The 19707-nt window shown below is 40.8% G+C and overlaps 1 long non-coding RNA gene across 6 annotated transcripts; it reads left to right on the plus strand.

Moving 5' to 3' along the window:
* The first annotated feature begins 6878 nt into the window (after positions 1-6878).
* LOC146556135 (uncharacterized) lies at positions 6879-14053 on the plus strand. 6 transcript variants are annotated; one of them, XR_014889050.1, is made up of 8 exons: positions 6879-7229; positions 7965-8025; positions 9630-9811; positions 9910-10326; positions 10869-11024; positions 11276-11384; positions 11490-11602; positions 13471-14053. It is a non-coding gene; the product is annotated as an uncharacterized LOC146556135 (long non-coding RNA). The 6 variants fall into 6 exon arrangements; XR_014889054.1 differs by having other exon boundaries at positions 9889-11024; XR_014889049.1 differs by having other exon boundaries at positions 9910-11024.
* The last annotated feature ends 5654 nt before the right edge of the window (positions 14054-19707 follow it).

The following is a 19707-nucleotide window of genomic DNA, read 5'->3' on the forward strand; positions in this document are numbered from 1 at the left end:
GTTTTCCCAGCACGGGGACCTTGAGTTCTATAAGATAAAGCCATAAACATGTGTATCCGAGTCTTCTATCAAAAGTTACAGCTATTTATATGAAGTTGTACAAAAACGCTTTCTTTCGCCAAGACAGTGCGTTTCTCACTGTTACATGCATTTGAATGGGGAACTCGACCGAAACAAAGTATAGGTTTTCATTATGTGAATAACTTGGAAATCTTAGCTCAAACAGCTGCAAATCCTGTTTTCCCAGCACGGAGACCTTGAGTTCTATAAGATAAAGCCATAAACATGTGTATCTGAGTCTTCTATCAAAAGTTACAGCTATTTATATGAAGTTGTACAAAAACGCTTTCTTTCGCCAAGACAGTGCGTTTCTCACTGTTACATGCATTTGAATGGGGAACTCGACCGAAACAAAGTATAGGTTTTCATTATGTGTATAACTTGAAAATCTTAGCTCAAACAGCTGCAAATCCTGTTTTCCCAGCACGGGGACCTTGAGTTCTATAAGATAAAGCCATAAACATGTGTATCCGAGTCTTCTATCAAAAGTTACAGCTATTTATATGAAGGTGTACAAAAACGCTTTATTTCGCCAAGACAGTGCGTTTCTCACTGTTACATGCATTTGAATGGGGAACTCGACGAAACAAAGTATAGGTTTTCATTATGTGTATAACTTGGAAATCTTAGCTCAAACAGCTGCACAACTTGTTTTCCCAGCACGGGGACCTTGAGTTCTATAAGATAAAGCCATAAACATGTGTATCCGAGTCTTCTATCAAAAGTTCAAAGTCAAAGTCAAAGTCAACTTTATTTGTCGATTCTGCCACATGTACAGGACATACGGAGAATAGAAATTGCGTTACTCTTCACTCCCTAGATAAATAGCAAATGAACATTTAAATATATTTAAATATAAAAGTGATTAAAAAATGCAAGTAAAATAATTAAAAAGTAAAAATTTAAATAAATACAATTTTACATATAACAAGAAAGCTATATAATATACAATATAATGGGTAAGTGACATTGAGTGTAAACCAGGCAGAGTAGTGCAAATAGGCAAATAGTGCAAATGGAGATTTGGTAATGTACGGTAAGAGAAAGTGTAACAACAAAGTCTTATGAGGTAATGGCAGTCCAATGCTCCACAAAGTGACTGGTAACTGGTGCAGGCCAGTGAGTGAGTCAGAGAGTGTGTGTGTTTGTGTGTGTGTGACAGAGTTCAGTGAGACCGTGGAGGAGAGAGGGGAGAGGGGGCAGAATCGGGAGGGAGTTAAGCTTCCTGACAGCCTGATGGATGAAGCTGTCCTTCAGCCTGCTGGTCCTGGCCTGGAGACTCCGTAGTCTCCTCCCCGACGGCAGCAGCTTGAAGAAGCTTTGCATTGGGTGCGTGGGATCAGCCGCTATGCAAAGGGCTTTTTTAGTGAGACGGGTGCTGTAAATGTCCTGGAGGGAGGGGAGAGAGACACCAATGATCCTCTCTGCAGCTCTCACTATGCGTTGGAGGGTTCTATGACAGGACGCATTGCAGGCTCCAAACCACACAGTGATGCAGCTCGACAGGATGCTCTCGATGGTGCCTCTGTAGAAAGTGTACATGATGGGGGCTGGTGCTCCTGCTCTTCTTAGTTTGCGGAGAAAGAAGAGACGCTGCTGTGATTTCTTGGCCAGTGCTGTGGTGTTGTACGTCCAGGAGAGATCCTCTGTGATGTGCACACCCAAGAACTTGGTGCTGCTCACTCTCTCCACAGACGCTCCGTCAATGGTCAGAGGAGCATGTTGGGTGTGCATTCTCCTGAAGTCCACAACAATCTCCTTCGTCTTCTCCACATTCAGAGAGAGATTGTTGTCAGCACACCACGTGGCCAGGCGTCTCACCTCACTTCTGTAGTCGGTCTCATCCCTGTTGCTAATGAGACCCACCACCGTTGTGTCGTCCGCAAACTTGATGAAGAGGTTGGAGCTGTATGATGGGGTGCAGTCATGGGTCAGCAGAGTGAAGTGCGTTTCTCACTGTTACATGCATTTGAATTGGGAACTCGACCGAAACAAAGTATAGGTTTTCATTATGTGTATAACTTGAAAATCTTAGCTCAAACAGCTGCAAATCCTGTTTTCCCAGCACGGGGACCTTGAGTTCTATAAGATAAAGCCATAAACATGTTTGTCTGAGTCTTCTATCAAAAGTTACAGCTATTTATATGAAGTTGTACAAAAACGCTTTCTTTCGCCAAGACAGTGCGTTTCTCACTGTTACATGCATTTGAATGGGGAACTCGACCGAAACAAAGTATAGGTTTTCATTATGTGAATAACTTGGAAATCTTAGCTCAAACAGCTGCAAAACCTGTTTTCCCAGCACGGGAACCTTGAGTTCTATAAGATAAAGCCATAAACATGTGTATCCGAGTCTTCTATCAAAAGTTACAGCTATTTATATGAAGTTGTACAAAAACGCTTTCTTTCGCCAAGACAGTGCGTTTCTCACTGTTACATGCATTTGAATGGGGAACTCGACCGAAACAAAGTATAGGTTTTCATTATGTGAATAACTTGGAAATCTTAGCTCAAACAGCTGCAAAACCTGTTCTCCCAGCATGGAGACCTTGAGTTCTATAATATAAGGCCATAAACATTTTTGTCTGAGTCTTCTATCAAAAGTTACAGCTATTTCTATGAAGTTGTACAAAATAGCTTTCTTTCGCCAAGACAGTGCGTTTCTCACTGTTACATGCATTTGAATGGGGAACTCGACCGAAACAAAGTATAGGTTTTCGTTATGTGAATAACTTGGAAATCTTAGCTCAAACAGCTGCAAAACCTGTTTTCCCAACACGGAGACCTTGAGTTCTATAAGATAAAGCCATAAACATGTGTATCCGAGTCTTCTATCAAAAGTTACAGCTATTTATATGAAGTTGTACAAAAACGCTTTCTTTCGCCAAGACAGTGCGTTTCTCACTGTTACATGCATTTGAATGGGGAACTCGACCGAAACAAAGTATAGGTTTTCATTATGTGAATAACTTGGAAATCTTAGCTCAAACGGCTGCAAAACCTGTTTTCCCAGCACGGAGACCTTGAGTTCTATAAGATAAAGCCATAAACATGTGTATCCGAGTCTTCTATCAAAAGTTACAGCTATTTATATGAAGTTGTACAAAAACGCTTTCTTTCGCCAAGACAGTGCGTTTCTCACTGTTACATGCATTTGAATGGGGAACTCGACCGAAACAAAGTATAGGTTTTCATTATGTGAATAACTTGGAAATCTTAGCTCAAACAGCTGCAAAACCTGTTTTCCCAACACGGAGACCTTGAGTTCTATAAGATAAAGCCATAAACATGTGTATCCGAGTCTTCCATCAAAAGTTACAGCTATTTATATGAAGTTGTACAAAAACGCTTTCTTTCGCCAAGACAGTGCGTTTCTCACTGTTACATGCATTTGAATGGGGAACTCGACCGAAACAAAGTATAGGTTTTCATTATGTGAATAACTTGGAAATCTTAGCTCAAACAGCTGCAAAACCTGTTTTCCCAGCACGGAGACCTTGAGTTCTATAAGATAAAGCCATAAACATGTGTATCCGAGTCTTCTATCAAAAGTTACAGCTATTTATATGAAGTTGTACAAAAACGCTTTCTTTCGCCAAGACAGTGCGTTTCTCACTGTTACATGCATTTGAATGGGGAACTCGACCGAAACAAAGTATAGGTTTTCATTATGTGAATAACTTGGAAATCTTAGCTCAAACAGCTGCAAAACCTGTTTTCCCAACACGGAGACCTTGAGTTCTATAAGATAAAGCCATAAACATGTGTATCCGAGTCTTCTATCAAAAGTTACAGCTATTTATATGAAGTTGTACAAAAACGCTTTCTTTCGCCAAGACAGTGCGTTTCTCACTGTTACATGCATTTGAATGGGGAACTCGACCGAAACAAAGTATAGGTTTTCATTATGTGAATAACTTGGAAATCTTAGCTCAAACAGCTGCAAAACCTGTTTTCCCAGCACGGAGACCTTGAGTTCTATAAGATAAAGCCATAAACATGTGTATCCGAGTCTTCTATCAAAAGTTACAGCTATTTATATGAAGTTGTACAAAAACGCTTTCTTTCGCCAAGACAGTGCGTTTCTCACTGTTACATGCATTTGAATGGGGAACTCGACCGAAACAAAGTATAGGTTTTCATTATGTGAATAACTTGGAAATCTTAGCTCAAACAGCTGCAAAACCTGTTTTCCCAGCACGGAGACCTTGAGTTCTATAAGATAAAGCCATAAACATGTGTATCCGAGTCTTCTATCAAAAGTTACAGCTATTTATATGAAGTTGTACAAAATAGCTTTCTTTCGCCAAGACAGTGCGTTTCTCACTGTTACATGCATTTGAATGGGGAACTCGACCGAAACAAAGTATAGATTTTCATTATGTGAATAACTTGGAAATCTTAGCTCAAACAGCTGCAAAACCTGTTCTCCCAGCATGGAGACCTTGAGTTCTATAATATAAGGCCATAAACATTTTTGTCTGAGTCTTCTATCAAAAGTTACAGCTATTTCTATGAAGTTGTACAAAATAGCTTTCTTTCGCCAAGACAGTGCGTTTCTCACTGTTACATGCATTTGAATGGGGAACTCGACCGAAACAAAGTATAGGTTTTCGTTATGTGAATAACTTGGAAATCTTAGCTCAAACAGCTGCAAAACCTGTTTTCCCAACACGGAGACCTTGAGTTCTATAAGATAAAGCCATAAACATGTGTATCCGAGTCTTCTATCAAAAGTTACAGCTATTTATATGAAGTTGTACAAAAACGCTTTCTTTCGCCAAGACAGTGCGTTTCTCACTGTTACATGCATTTGAATGGGGAACTCGACCGAAACAAAGTATAGGTTTTCATTATGTGAATAACTTGGAAATCTTAGCTCAAACAGCTGCAAAACCTGTTTGCCCAGCACGGGGATATTGAACTTCATATAAATAGCTGTAACTTTTGATAGAAGACTCAGACACATTATGAATAGAATTATTATTATTATTATATTATTATGAATAGAATTCAATATCCCGTGCTGGGCAAACGGGTTTTGCAGCTATTTGAGCTAAGATTTTCAAGTTATTCACATAATGAAAACCTATACTTTGTTTCGGGCGAGTTCCCCATTCAAATGCATGTAATCGTCAGAAACGCACTGTCTTGGCGAAAGAAAGCGTTTTTGCACAACTTCATATAAATCGCTGTAACTTCTGATAGAAGATTCAGACTCACATATTTATGGCTTTATCTTATAGAATTCATTATCCCCGTGCTGGGCAAAAAGGTTTTGCAGCTGTTTGAGCTAAGATTTTCAAGTTATTCACATAATGAAAACCTATACTTTGTTTCGGGCGAGTTCCCCATTCAAATGCATGTAATCGTCAGAAACGCACTGTCTTGGCGAAATAAAGCGTTTTTGCACAACTTCATATAAATCGGTGTAACTTTTGATAGAAGATTCAGATATACGTATTCATGGCTTTATCTCATAGAATTCAATATCCCCGTGCTGGGAAAACAGGTTTTGCAGCTGTTTGAGCTAAGATTTTCAAGTTATTCACATAATGAAAACCTATACTTTGCGTATGGCGAGAACTCCATTCAAATGCATGTAATAGCGAGAAACGCACTAACGTGGTGAAATAAAGCGTTTTTTCATAAACTTCATAGATTCTTCCTGCCTGTGGGCGTCAAACTAGACCCCCCCCCCCCTCCTTTCTGTAACTATCAAAACTATCATAGTCTAAACGGTCAACAATTTGCAAATAAATGACTTATAATTGTGCTTACCTGGTCCAGATGATCCACAGCCCCTTTGGATTTGTTATAATCCAGGATGATGTGGGGCTTTCTCTTCCCAGAGTCCTGGACTTGTAGCTCACGGTGCCTGGTGCCCAATAAGACAACATTTTTTCTTTGCTTGGGGATGTAGGAAACCACAGCCTTATCCCCCCTGTAGCGACCTGGACGGGAGAGACGATTATCGAATCTTACAGCCCGATTAATTTGCTCAAATCTTTTTTTTTTGACATGGTAGCAGGAAATAGAAGAGCCCTGTCTCCCGATCCCACAGGCTTGTTGTTGTTTCATGTGAGACCAGTACAGGCCAGTTGCAGGCTTACAAGCCCCATGTAAGCCTGCAACTCCTCCTCATCTATGTCCTTCCAGTCTTTTACCTACCTGTTGCCCTGCAGGTTGGTGAAATGCAGGATTAGCTGCATAATGTCCTCTGCAAAAAAAAGATGGAAAGTGCTCACAGGGCTGCTACAAATTGCATAATGGTCCTCGGGTTAAAATGGGAGGAGGAAAAAATGGCAGGACCTCTTCATGTGTGGGTTGCCACATGATTTTTCCATTTTTAGATCTCCACTGGCCATCCTCCAGTCTTGTCTCTTCATCCTGCTCTTCGTCCTCCTCCTCCTCACATGAGCTGCAAAGCTCCTCGGTGCCTGGCAAAAATTCTTCTTCGCTGTCAGAAGTATCTCCACTGCTTGTGGTATCGTTTTCACTTTCTGAAGAGTGCAAAACCGCAGCAACAGCCTCCTCTAAACTGAGTGCACGCTTCATTGTGTCTGTGCAGAAATGAGCACTCAGACCAGGCTGCAAAGTATTCTCATAGACTTCAAAGGCGCACCTGAATAAACATGCTATAGCATATCCAATAAGAGAGAGGAGGCTCACGCTTGATCAAGAAAAAACATAAACGCACGCCTTTGATCCCCCCCCCCCCTCTCTTTCTCTCTCTCTCTCTCTCTCTCTCTCTCTCTCTCTCTCTCTCTCTCACACACACACACACACACGCACATGCACATACATACACACCATTTTATGGTGGTTAGCTGTTTTATTGTCATGCATTTTACAGGGTAAGATAACCATGTCCTGCATTCAAAACCACTGAAAATGTCTATGGTGGTGCTGTGCCTAATATTGTGCTGGTGTACGCTGGGTAATGGCACAGCTAGCGACTGGGTGACTTTATTCACCCGCTTCGGCTGTTATCAGTCCATACAATGGGCGTTATTAGCACAAATCAGTCCCATAGATATGGACAATCTCCTGCTAGATTGTTCAGAAGGTTGTTATCATCCATCCAGATGGAGGATCACTAACAGGAGCGTGGGAAGACTCCAGAATTCACTCTGGCTGGAATCCGGTGGATACAGCAGTGTTTACAGGTAAGACCGTTTAAACGGACAGCATTTATAGAATGACTATTAAAAGTCAGCGAGTGTCAATAATGTTAATGTGGTTATGTTAGTAATACACCGAGTGCTAATATAACAGCTTTAAGATGCATTTGTAGATGTTATTACGTGTTTTACCGTCTTTATGGTGCTAGCTTAAAGTTACGGTGTAAACGTTAGCTTATATTAGAGTAAAGCTGTTACTGTTTAAACGACGTTTGCACAGAAATATTAGCTTCTGTCATGACAGATGTCATTACTAGTTAATAAAGTTTCCATTAAAGTGTTTAATCGCAGCCACAGATTGACAGCAAATATCTCGATTAGCTTCAGTGCATCTGTAATAAATATGTGCAAGTTTCAGTGCTTCGTTTAAACTGTATGATACTTATACTGACCCAGGGTCAGTGTAAAATACAATCCTAGCTGTGTGAATAAAGCCTGGCTCCTTTAATCCTGCATGGCAAACCTCAGGATGCAGGCTATTATTACTCTTTCCTGCTGGCACACCTGTCACACCTGAGAGTCAGCTAGAAACGTACAGTGACGTTGACATCATGCAAAGACTGCCAGACTCTGTAATACTGGAAATGATCAGTGACTCAAGTTAACACTAAACTTTAAACAGTACCTCTGTGTCTCTGTGTGCTGAACATTTAGGATTGAGTCAGGCTGCATCAGCTGAAGCTGTTATTTGTATATATCAGTATTTTTTTTTTAATTCAGGTGTGGGGAAAATACGTAAGACTGCAATGAAGCGATGTACCAGATTAATCCCTGGCCAAAGGTATCGTACTTAAATCACACTACTGATCCAGCCACATCAGCCTTTTGTGAGGTCTGTTTAAAGTAGACTAAAAAATGAACTGCAGGTTCCTGAGAGGTGGACTGTGAGCACAGAAACACGTTCATACATACAGCTGCAGCAAACTTACATTAATTTTAAATAGATTTGTTACTCTGATGTCTGTCTCTGTCATGGTCCTGGGTCGTTGACCCAGCGTTTTGTGTTTTGTGATTATTTTCCTCTGTTCTAGTTATTCTGTGTCCTCCCCCCTTGTGTCCGGTTAGGGTTCTAGATTTCCTGTTTTGTTCTGAAAGTCTGTGTCTGTTGTCATTGTGTTCAGCCTGTCTCCTCCGGTCCTCATGTGTATTGGGTTCAGCTGTTCGTCCCTCCTGTGTGTGATTACCTTGTGTGTGTGTATATTTAGTGGGTGTCGGTCTGTGTTCATTGTCAGCTCATCTGCGTTCATCTGTGTATCTCTGTGTTTCTTGGTATCCTGTTCCTTAGTCTGCGTCTCTCTGCTCTGCTCTCCGTTTTGTTAAGATTTCAGGTTTGCTCTTTAGTTTCTCCCAGTTTAGGTTTCCGTTAGTAATCTCTCACGATTCGCTGCCTGTTTCTGCCACTGCCACCTTGCAAATAAACGTCACTCGAATCATCAGTCACTGCCGCATTTTGGGTCCTCCTTTTCCTCCACACCACACGGCTCACTCCGCCAGCCGTGACAGTCTCTGTGTTAGTCCTCTGACAGACTGGTGACCTGTCCAGGTGTGCTCTACCTATGACTACTGGGACAGGCTCTAGCCTCTGTAATAGAATTTTTCTGATATTTTCATTTAAAGTATTTAAGTGCTTATGCATATGCTTAGTTGTGACACTGTTATAGAGTGTTCAGTGAAAGTTTCTAAAACTAGATGAACTTACTTCAGCGTCAGCAGTTTGAGAAAACAACTCCCTTTACAGGTGCTGATAAGGCCAAGGGCACAAAACAGCTTAACCATTGATCCGTTAGGTTTCATAGCGAGACACGTGAAGTGTGGTAGGATCAGTTTGTAACTTCCTCCCTCTTCCTTGGAATGCATAAAGGAGGAGGAGCACAACGTCTGTGGCAGCGCTGACATGACTGAACTGTAATGTTTGATGTGTGTTGGCACAGTAATAAATAGCTTGATCACAGCTCTTTCTGTGTTGCAGACTTTATTAAAAAAATTCCACGACCCCCCCCCCCCCCCCCCCCCCCCACCCTCCCACTGTGAACATGAATTGAATATTCAGAAGACATTTGTTTAAATAGTTCTACAAATCTGAGCTGTTGGTGTGTCCTTGGATTGTGTGGTAATAATATTAGAGCTAGTGATCTTTCTTACTGAATCTCCACTATGAGTCATGTTACCTGAGATTAATTCTATGTTTACCTGTCAGCCTGGACGAATGTGCTGTGTGAAGGAAATTAAATTAAATCAGGTCTGAACTGCGTACATTTGAGGAACCTGTTCATATTTAATTGAAATATGAACCAGTGTTTTTTTTTTGATTGCTGATTCCAAGATAGTCTTTGTGGAAATCGTGTTTGGCTTTTTGTTATTTTAATTCTCTTTTCTGTTTTCCAGAACAGTTCTCCACAGTCGCTGTCCATATGGGTCAGTGGGACCAAGAAGCACTCTGCTAATGTGTGGACTCTGACCAGCAACATCCAGCAGGACCCAGACAGCGTTTTCTATCTCCCAGCTGGAGGTTTTTGTTTGTCAGTGACTGGAGAGTCAGATTTTTGTTGAGCTTCACACTTGCAGAGGTAAGTCAGTTTGCAGAGATCCCTCCTACCCTGGCTTTTATGTGCTGGATTTCTTATCTGAAACAGTAATATTTCAGTGACTGCTGCTTATACCACAGGTTAATACACTCTACTGATCCCTGATAGGAGATCCAACAAAGAAGCCTGGTGGATGTTTGTTTACAGTCTGATGATGGGACATCATGCTCTGCATCTTTAAAGTTTGTCTCTTGATTATTATTCATACCCAGTAATGTGAAGTATGCTCATATCTACTATAACTGAACCAACCTGGTGCTCTTCATTTATGGAGGCTGTTGAGTCTGAATGTTGGATATTGTGTATCTCGTGTTCTCTGGGCTTTGTTGTCCTCAGTCTTTTTGCAGGATCAGAAAGCAAAACCAGGAGGCGCGTAAATGTTTCTTCTCCATGATGTTTCTTCAAATGTTTCTTCTGGATGATGATATGACCGTGACACGGGATGCCACCTTTGGTCTTGTGATGAAGCAAAGCTCAGGAAGAAGTGTGATTAAATGGTACCAACATGTTGAGAAGGATGTACAGGGGCACCTGCAGCCAAATCCAAGCTTCAGCTTAGTTGTAGTTGCAGAATGCTATAGGACTGAGACAGCTGAGGCATCAAATGTTTGATTAAACGGAAGAAAAAGAGAATTTTTTTCCCTATAATTATCACTTCTTAAAATCTGTAGCAACTTCAAGTCTGTCAGCATGCTGAGCATGCTCAGAATGTGACAATATATTTTTGTTCAATATTTAATTTCTTTCAGTTGCAATTGTTAAATGAAAAAAATATATATTCTTATAATTAAGCAAACTAATTTATCAAAAAAATATATATACATATGTCTGTATTAGTTTTAATTAATTAATTTGACACCTGTATTGAAAATACCATATTGTATTCATATAGAATCAGTATGGTATCATTGTTTGTCTGCTCACTGATTGTTGAAACTAAGAGCTAGTTTGATCTGTTTAGATCTAAAGTATCCAAAGTTGAGCTCTGATGTTTCTTCACCCCTGTGTGTGTGATATGTGATTTCCTACATGCTGGCAGAGCAGAGCGGCAGTTTGTGCTCACAGATGGTGACAGTGTGGAGAGACGGTGGTGTTTCCTCAGAAGAACCAGCAGAGTCACAAAGGACTCATCTCACCACCTTGACTCACTGACTGATGCTCGTCTGCACTGCACAGAGGAAATCAACTGACCGAGGTTTGTCCAGTGACGTGTTATGAATGTATATTTGTTTTATGCTTACAGATATGTTTTTCTTGACAGAGGCTCTGCAGAGGTTAGACAAAGCAGAGAAAATATGTGCTTTACATTTTACTGTGATTTATTGAGATATTTGTTGCCTGATGTTCAGCAGGAATGGAGAAATAGAATCAAAGGGAGATGTTTTTGATGTTTTTGTAATGATGTAAGTAAATCTTCAATATTATTTATTTGCTTGGTTATATTAGGAGTGTTTCTGAGTGAGGGGGAGAGGAGTCATCATCCAGGTAAAGTGACGTGGATCAGTGGATACACTTGTCTCCCCTTTAAAGGAGACGATCCAAGTCATCCTTAAATGTTAGTGCTTTCAAATGCACAAACATTTTTAAAGGACAAAAATGAACATCCAAGTTTGACTGTAATACAAAATAAATCTTTGCATGTGTGTTTTCAAACTCTCAGATGGGCAGGATATCAGTCTTGGACTGTCTAACCTGCATTGAATGACCACCGCACATGAGCATGTTCCTGCAACATTCAGCATCTGATCCTTCATCTGTGTGCTGCTGCTTTTGGTAAGTGAGTTACCCAACTCCAGTAACTCTAAACACATGCCATCCATTTCTAACGGCCTGGTTACTTCCTGTCAGTTACTTTATTTTATTTTTTATTTTTTTTTATTTTATTTTTTTGCCTGTCCCGTTTGGCTCTTTTGCCATCAGAATTATTGTCTAAAGGCAAAGAAAGATGCCCAACGGATTTACTTTACCAAATTGACCATCCCAGCCTTGCCATAATGGTCCATTTGATTCACCTTTTATTGTTTATTTTATTTTCATTTACTGAATACGGGACAGACTTGACTGGGGGAAAGAAGGGGAGAAAGAAAGAGGGAAAGAGAAACAGCTGAGAAGAGGGACGGGGGAGAAGGGCAAAAGACAAAAACCAACAGAATGGGCAGGGAAAAAAGAAAATGCATATATCGATCACCTGGGATCACCTGTTGAGAAAGAAAAAAGAAAACAAGCAGAAGAGAACAAGAGTAATAGAATAAACAACATCACAATGATATATGGGAATATGACAGTAAATACTAAATATTAAACATTATTGTGCAGCACATAAGATCAACAGAACACAGTGTGCTTTGAGGTAGGAGCCAAAAATTGTGTAGTTTGTGGGTGTGATCACCCGTGTGTACACCTGTGAGCATGGACACGCTTGCTTTTTTAAAAGGTTCCTTCATGTAATGATCTGCTAGAGGGTGTGGGGGGGCCACAGCCCCGTCCTCCAGGGCATGAAGCAGGTATGGAGGAGATCAAAACTCCAGACATCCAGAGGCCCCCAGAACACAAGAGACCAAGGAAGACCAACAGAGGGGCAGCCGCACCACTGTCCCGGAAAGAGCTGAGGAGAGTCCCAGATGAGGGCTCACTCAGCAGCCGCGGAGCAGAAGCCAGTGGGAGTTGCAGTGACGCGCCCGTGAGCTCCGCCGGCTCCAGCCAGCTGTGCCTGAGTGACCGAGCCCCAGGCCGAGAGGCCGGGGGCACCCCACCTCCGAAGTGGCCCGAGCGAGCCCCAGGCTCCAGGCCCCGATAAGCGGCCGCCAAGGAGTGAGCCGGTGTGTACCCGGATGCCCATCTCCAGACATAAAGAACCACCAACGCACCGATGTCTGAGGGAGTCCGCCACTGGCAGGGGGAGTGGTGGGGGGAGATAGACCTCCAAACCTTGGAGGGCCTGAGATGTCCCCAGAGAGGTGGCGTCTGATACCCAACCTGACATATAGACACAGACATACAGGCACACACAGATACAAACATCCATTCCCACCCTCATGCTCTCATATGCACTTACTCAACCAACGTGGAGACAGACATAAAGAGACACTGTACACACGATCACACTCCCCAAGCGTACTCTACGAATCGGGTCTAGGTACCCTTGCCCCTGGAGGGGGGAACTGCACCTAGACCCAGGTGGTGGGGAGAGGCAGACCGCCCCGACTCCACAGCAGCAAGGAGGCCCCACACTCCAGACCGCAGCCGGACGGCCAACTCCTCCTCCTAGCCCCCCGCTCCAACAAGCCGCAGAGAATGGGGGTGAGAGAAGACTCCAAACCTCCCTCCACCCGCTCATTGTAGTGTTGATACATGTGTGTTCTAAGGTGCATTTAAAACCCAGGAGGGCATGGAGCTACCTGGTAAGCGCATGGTCCCTCCTGCTAGCCCTCAATGTCTACGTGTATTTAAAATTGAGAGGTGGGCAACGACGCCAGGGGTGAGGTGTACACCGTGATGGTAACTTGGATTCCGTGCATCGTGCCCACCCCCAAGATCCTATATGTATTTGTAATGAGAGTGTGAGTACCTGTCAGTTACTTTAGAAACCATGTGGTCACCTGACCTAACACTGTTTCTTCCTCTTCCCCTTAATGTTCAAGTGTCAAATGTCAAACAGCTGGAGAAGAAACTACACCAGTGTACTGGGATGTTTCAGCAACACGTGCCAGATGCTGTTCCTTCATGGTGACATCACCAGAGACAGTCCCGCCCACCTCAGGACCCATTGATTATGATGATTATAATGATGACAGCGAGCAGAACTAAGACTGTAAAAATCCACGACCAGAATGTTTAGATGCTTTCTAATTATTAATGAATACTGAGAGCCTCTTTCTGTGTTTTGTCTGTTTTGGGTTTTTACCTCATTTGTTACTAACAAAGTTCACCAAACTCACACAGTTTACATTCTGCGTCAAGGTTTAATTTCTTAGAAATCATAGTTTTTCTCCTTTTCTCTTTTTCTCTTTTGTAATTGATGACAATTACAAAAGTCACTGCGCTGCAGTGAATATACTGCGCTGCTTCCTTTTATTGCGTCACACATTGCTTTAAGTTTTTCAGTGTCCAGTTATTTTTTACTGCTGTTTGAATTCTCTGAATGTTTGACCCTGTAGACAGTTTGATGGACTGCTTGTCTTCCTGTTTGTTACCGCCGCCTGTTTTTGACTAAAGATTTGGATTTCTGACTTTAACACAGACTCTTCGTGTCCTCCCTTTGTGTCCTCTTCCTCTGTGAATGTGTTGCATGTGTCACAGATTCCTTTTATTAACTCACCACTGTCCGCAGTGTTGGGAAATCCATACCAGGCTGGAACGAGTCAAGGTAGGTGAGCATCCACGAGAAGACACAGCAGATGCATCCTACTAATACTGACAGGACCAGGAGACTCCAGAAACCGAGCATCTTCTCTTCAGTGCCATCCTCTCCTGTCACCCTCTCTGCCCGCAGCTCTTTGAGTATGGGGTAGATAAGAAACCCTTATTACTAATTTGTATTATAATTCAATTTTCATGAAATATTCATATTCAGTATCGATCCTTTTATATTATAACCACGTATCCACCCAGGCTCATGGTGGGGCAGGGCTCTGTCCTGGGATGCTTGAGTACAAGGTAATGTACACCCTTGGCCAGGTATCCAGTCTGTCAGAATTGTTTTCAATATTTGGTTCAAAAACATGAGTGACAACAAAAATCCAACTAGGATTCTTGCATATGATGAATGGTCTGTCTTTGACTGTATTGTCCAGCTGATCATTCATGACATAACACGGCAACAATGTAAAAAATTAAACAGCAACAGTCTAAATGTAAAGTGCATTCTAAAGTCCTCTTCAATAAATTGTATGCAAAGAGTCATTCAGGTCACTACAGAACCCATAGTATTCATCATTAAATCTCTGGTTGCTTCATTTTTCTATCCTATATCAGACAAAGAAAGAAAGGAACAGCAACAAAACTCCAAACCCAGATTGTAGCTGTTTTTTTCCCCTTCCTGCTAACTGTACACTTTTTTACCTAACCTAACTTTAAAGGATAGGTTAGGTAAAGTTGCATTCTCATGGTGAGGCAAAGTGCTTTATGTGTGTGTGTGCGTGTCATGAACGGCTATAAAAGGCCTATAATTAAAGATCAAAGCGGGGTTTGAGTTCGAGTTGCGGCAGACTGTCACTACTTGTAAATGGAACGCAGCCTTCCTACGGCGGACAGCTAATAACAGGAATCGGACGCGGTCCAGCCAAGTCCACAGCAACCACCATAGCAACCGCCTAGCATGACCTTAAAAACATATTCTGTCTTCATAACTATCAAAAACGTGAAATGATTTGCAAAGTGTGAAAGTGTTACAGCTACAGAGAGCTATGGCGGTATCTTTGGAAGCTGTTTACATAGCTAATAATATACGATGTAACTATGGAGACAGTCAGTCCCGTGAGCTAGCGGTGCATGTTTACTGCAGTAAATAAGGTGATTGTGTGCACAGCGTCCACACGCTGCAGAGGGTAAAGACATTACTTCAATATTGTTTTATATTGATATATATTTGCCTTCTGTTGACCATCACCTCAGGTTCACCATTACAGTTTCAGCATACAGATGCACACATTCAAAAACTCATGTCTCAGAAATAAGCACAGCTGTTCATGTTTGTCATTAGAGTTTTATTTGTAAGAAAATTATGAACTTCATATTGTGTATCAAATAAAAGAACATTTCACAACTCTGAGTCAACAGAAACAGGTAACAGAAATGTCTCTAATGTAGACATGTACAGTGTAGTGTAAGCATTAAAAGATCATACAGGAAACACTAACATTTATGTGAAACTAATTGTAATAAAAAATGAGCAGGTGCTTTATAGATTTAAAAGAAAGAATCTGAAAACAACACTTTTTTGGTCTAAGTGATCAAAGTAGAAAACAGAACTGATGTTCAAAAACAAACCGTAGCTGCACTAATATTACACATCTCGATCGTTGTAGTGAACAGACATGTTGCTTTTAAAACCACATGCAGTGTGTGACCATGACTGTTCACTGAGACCATGAATGCCACTTCGCTGAACATTCTTCTTCTTCTTCTTCTTCTTCTTCTTCTTCTTCTTGCCATTAAATTGGAAGCAGAAGGAGCACGAGCTGATTTGATCTACTGAAAGGAAGAACATCTGAGCTGAAACCAGTCAGCTGAAATCATTAAGACAGGAACAAATTCAATGCAGTGTCTCAAGTGGCTTAGCCTGTTACAACTGTTGATACAAGCTAAATATGGTTAACACACAGTGTCAGGGAATTCCAGTGTGAGAACTAGTGGCTTTACATTTGTAGTCATTTAACTTTCATCCATTCATTCATTTAATTCAGGAGGAAGAAATGCCAGGTTGGTACAGGGATTTGGTCCCAATGCTGTCTTTAACTAAATGACTTGGTTCAGTTTATGGCTGGGCTGTATGTGGGGTTATATCATGTTATTTGGGCAGGAGTTCCTGTCCCCTGTTAGACTTAGAAAGTTTCTCCATAAGTAGAGTTTCTGACTCTTCTAGCACATCTGTGGCTGACAGCTTTTTGGTGGCTCTTTTTACCCTACACTGGTTGTGAGTGTGCAAATAGCCCCACTAGTTCTTTTGGGTTGCAGTTAACTAGGGAGGAAGGGGTGGGTATGCCATGATTAGATGAATAACAATTATATGGGATACATAAATTTCATAATGCATGCATATATCTCTATCAATTAAACCTGGCCTGAGGGCTGCCATTTTTTACATTCAGTTATTTCTCTTAGAAATGTTGGAACTAAATAATGAATGTGTTACAGTTAAAGTGAAACACTGGTCAGTGTAAATGGCTCATTGGGACACAGAAACCTTTAAATTAAACCTGATATCTAGTGTCAAACAATATCAAAGCTGTAAAAGATGTTTACAGTCAGAATTTATAAAACTATGATCGTAAATAATTTTTTTTCTCTTTGTGCTGAATATCAACACTGTGATTTCTTAGACTGTAAGCTTTACTTTAGCACAACCAGTTGTAGAAGCCCTCACTCCAAATGTCTTTTGATAACAAGAAAAAAATACCTTTTCAGTACACGGCCTGAAGTTCTTCTCCGACATCTTCTGCCATCAGCTTTGTCTGCTGGTTTGAAGACAATAAACCACAAAAAAGATGATTTAGTCACTTTGTCTGTGTCATGCAGCTCAAATGTTGAATAGCCGTCGTTATCCCTCTGCTGCGTCAGTAGGATTGTACTGTACAGCATCTCATTGATATGTTACACGATAACAGACTTACATCATTAAAATAGAAAGGGCAGGAGATATTTGGATATTTTTTATATTTATATTACATTTTATAGCTGACGGATATTACTAAATAGATAGAATTTACTAAACAGCTGTATGAACATGAAAAATATGTCTATAATAACAAAGGACCAGGGGAGCCAGTAGAATTAATTCAACTGGACACTCGAAAGACGTCCTTAAATGCTCTTTAAGTGGCAGAACAGATGAACAAACGCTTACTTTAATTGCTTACTTGAGATGAAATCTGCTCAGGTACTTTTTAAAGCTGTGTGAGCTAAGATTTTCAAGTTATTCACATAATGAAAACCTATACTTTGTTTCGTGCGAGTTCCCCATTCAAATGCATGTAATCGTCAGAAACGCACTGTCTTGGCGAAATAAAGCGTTTTTGCACAACTTCATATAAATGGGTGTAACTTTTGATAGAAGATTCAGACTCACATGTTCATGGCTTCATCTTATAGAATTCAATATCCCCGTGCTGGGCAAACAGGTTTTGCAGCTGTTTGAGCTAAGATTTTCAAGTTATTCACAAAATGAATACCTATACTTTGTGTCGTGCGAGAACGCCATTCAAATGCATGTAATAGCGAGAAACGCACTGTCTTGGCGAAATAAAGCGTTTTTGCACAACTTGATATAAATGGGTTTAACTTTTGATAGAAGATTCAGATATACGTATTCATGGCTTTATCTTATGGAATTCAATATCCCTGTGCAGGGCAAAAAGGTTTTGCAGCTGTTTGAGCTAAGATTTTCAAGTTATTCACATAATGAAAACCTATACTTTGTGTCGGGCGAGAACTCCATTCAAATGCATGTAATAGCGAGAAACGCACTGTCTTGGCGAAATAAAGCGTTTTTGCACAACTTCATATAAATCGGTGTAACTTTTGATAGAAGACTCAGAAATACATATTTATGGCTTTGCCTGATAGAATTCAATATCCCTGTGTTGAGTAAACGGTTTTTGCAGCTGTTCGAGCTAAGATTTTCAAGTTATTCACATAATGAAAACCTATACTTTGTGTCGGGCGAGAACTCCATTCAAATGCATGTAATAGCGAGAAACGCACTAACGTGGTGAAATAAAGCCTTTTTCATGGTCTTCATAAAGACAGCTGTAACTTTTGATAGAAGACTCAGAAATACATATTTATGACTTTATCTTATAGAATTCAATATCCCCGACTTTGTTTCGGGCGAGAACGCCATTCAAATGCATTTGCGTGATAGAATTCAATATCCCCGTGTTGAACAAGCGGTTTTTGCAGCTGTGTGTGAGCTAAGATTTTCAAGTTTTTCACATAATGAAAACCTATACTTTGTTTCGTGCGAGTTCCCCATTCAAATGCATGTAACAGTCAGAAACGCACTGTCTTGGCGAAATAAAGCGTTTTTGCACAACTTCATATAAATAGCTGTAACTTTTGATAGAAGATTCAGACTCACATGTTCATGGCTTCATCTTATAGACTTCAATATCCCTGTGCAGGGCAAAAAGGTTTTGCAGCTGTTTGAGCTAAGATTTTCAAGTTATTCACATAATGAAAACCTATACTTTGTGTCGGGCGAGAACTCCATTCAAATGCATGTAATAGCGAGAAACGCACTGTCTTGGCGAAATAAAGCGTTTTTGCACAACTTCATATAAATCGGTGTAACTTTTGAAAGAAGACTCAGAAATACATATTTATGGCTTTGCCTGATAGAATTCAATATCCCTGTGTTGAGTAAACGGTTTTTGCAGCTGTTCGAGCTAAGATTTTCAAGTTATTCACATAATGAAAACCTATACTTTGTGTCGGGCGAGAACTCCATTCAAATGCATGTAATAGCGAGAAACGCACTAACGTGGTGAAATAAAGCCTTTTTCATGGTCTTCATAAAGACAGCTGTAACTTTTGATAGAAGACTCAGAAATACATATTTATGACTTTATCTTATAGAATTCAATATCCCCGACTTTGTTTCGGGCGAGAACGCCATTCAAATGCATTTGCGTGATAGAATTCAATATCCCCGTGTTGAACAAGCGGTTTTTGCAGCTGTGTGTGAGCTAAGATTTTCAAGTTTTTCACATAATGAAAACCTATACTTTGTTTCGTGCGAGTTCCCCATTCAAATGCATGTAACAGTCAGAAACGCACTGTCTTGGCGAAATAAAGCGTTTTTGCACAACTTCATATAAATAGCTGTAACTTTTGATAGAAGATTCAGACTCACATGTTCATGGCTTTATCTTATAGACTTCAATATCCCCGTGCTGGGCAAAAAGGTTTTGCAGCTGTTTGAGCTAAGATTTTCAAGTTATTCACATAATGAAAACCTATACTTTGTTTCAGGCGAGTTTCCCATTCAAATGCATGTAATAGCGAGAAACGCACTGTCTTGGCGAAATAAAGCGTTTTTTCACAACTTAATATAAATAGCTGTAACCTTTGATAGAAGACTCAGAAATACATATTTATGGCTTTATCTTATAGAATTCAATATCCCCGTGCTGGGCAAACAGGTTTTGCAGCTGTTTGAG

This window comes from Mchenga conophoros, linkage group LG16 (assembly GCF_057382185.1).
Source record: "Mchenga conophoros isolate Kocher_MC1m ecotype Shallow Benthic linkage group LG16, M_conophoros_male_GT1.1, whole genome shotgun sequence".
Classification (NCBI taxonomy): domain Eukaryota; kingdom Metazoa; phylum Chordata; class Actinopteri; order Cichliformes; family Cichlidae; genus Mchenga; species Mchenga conophoros.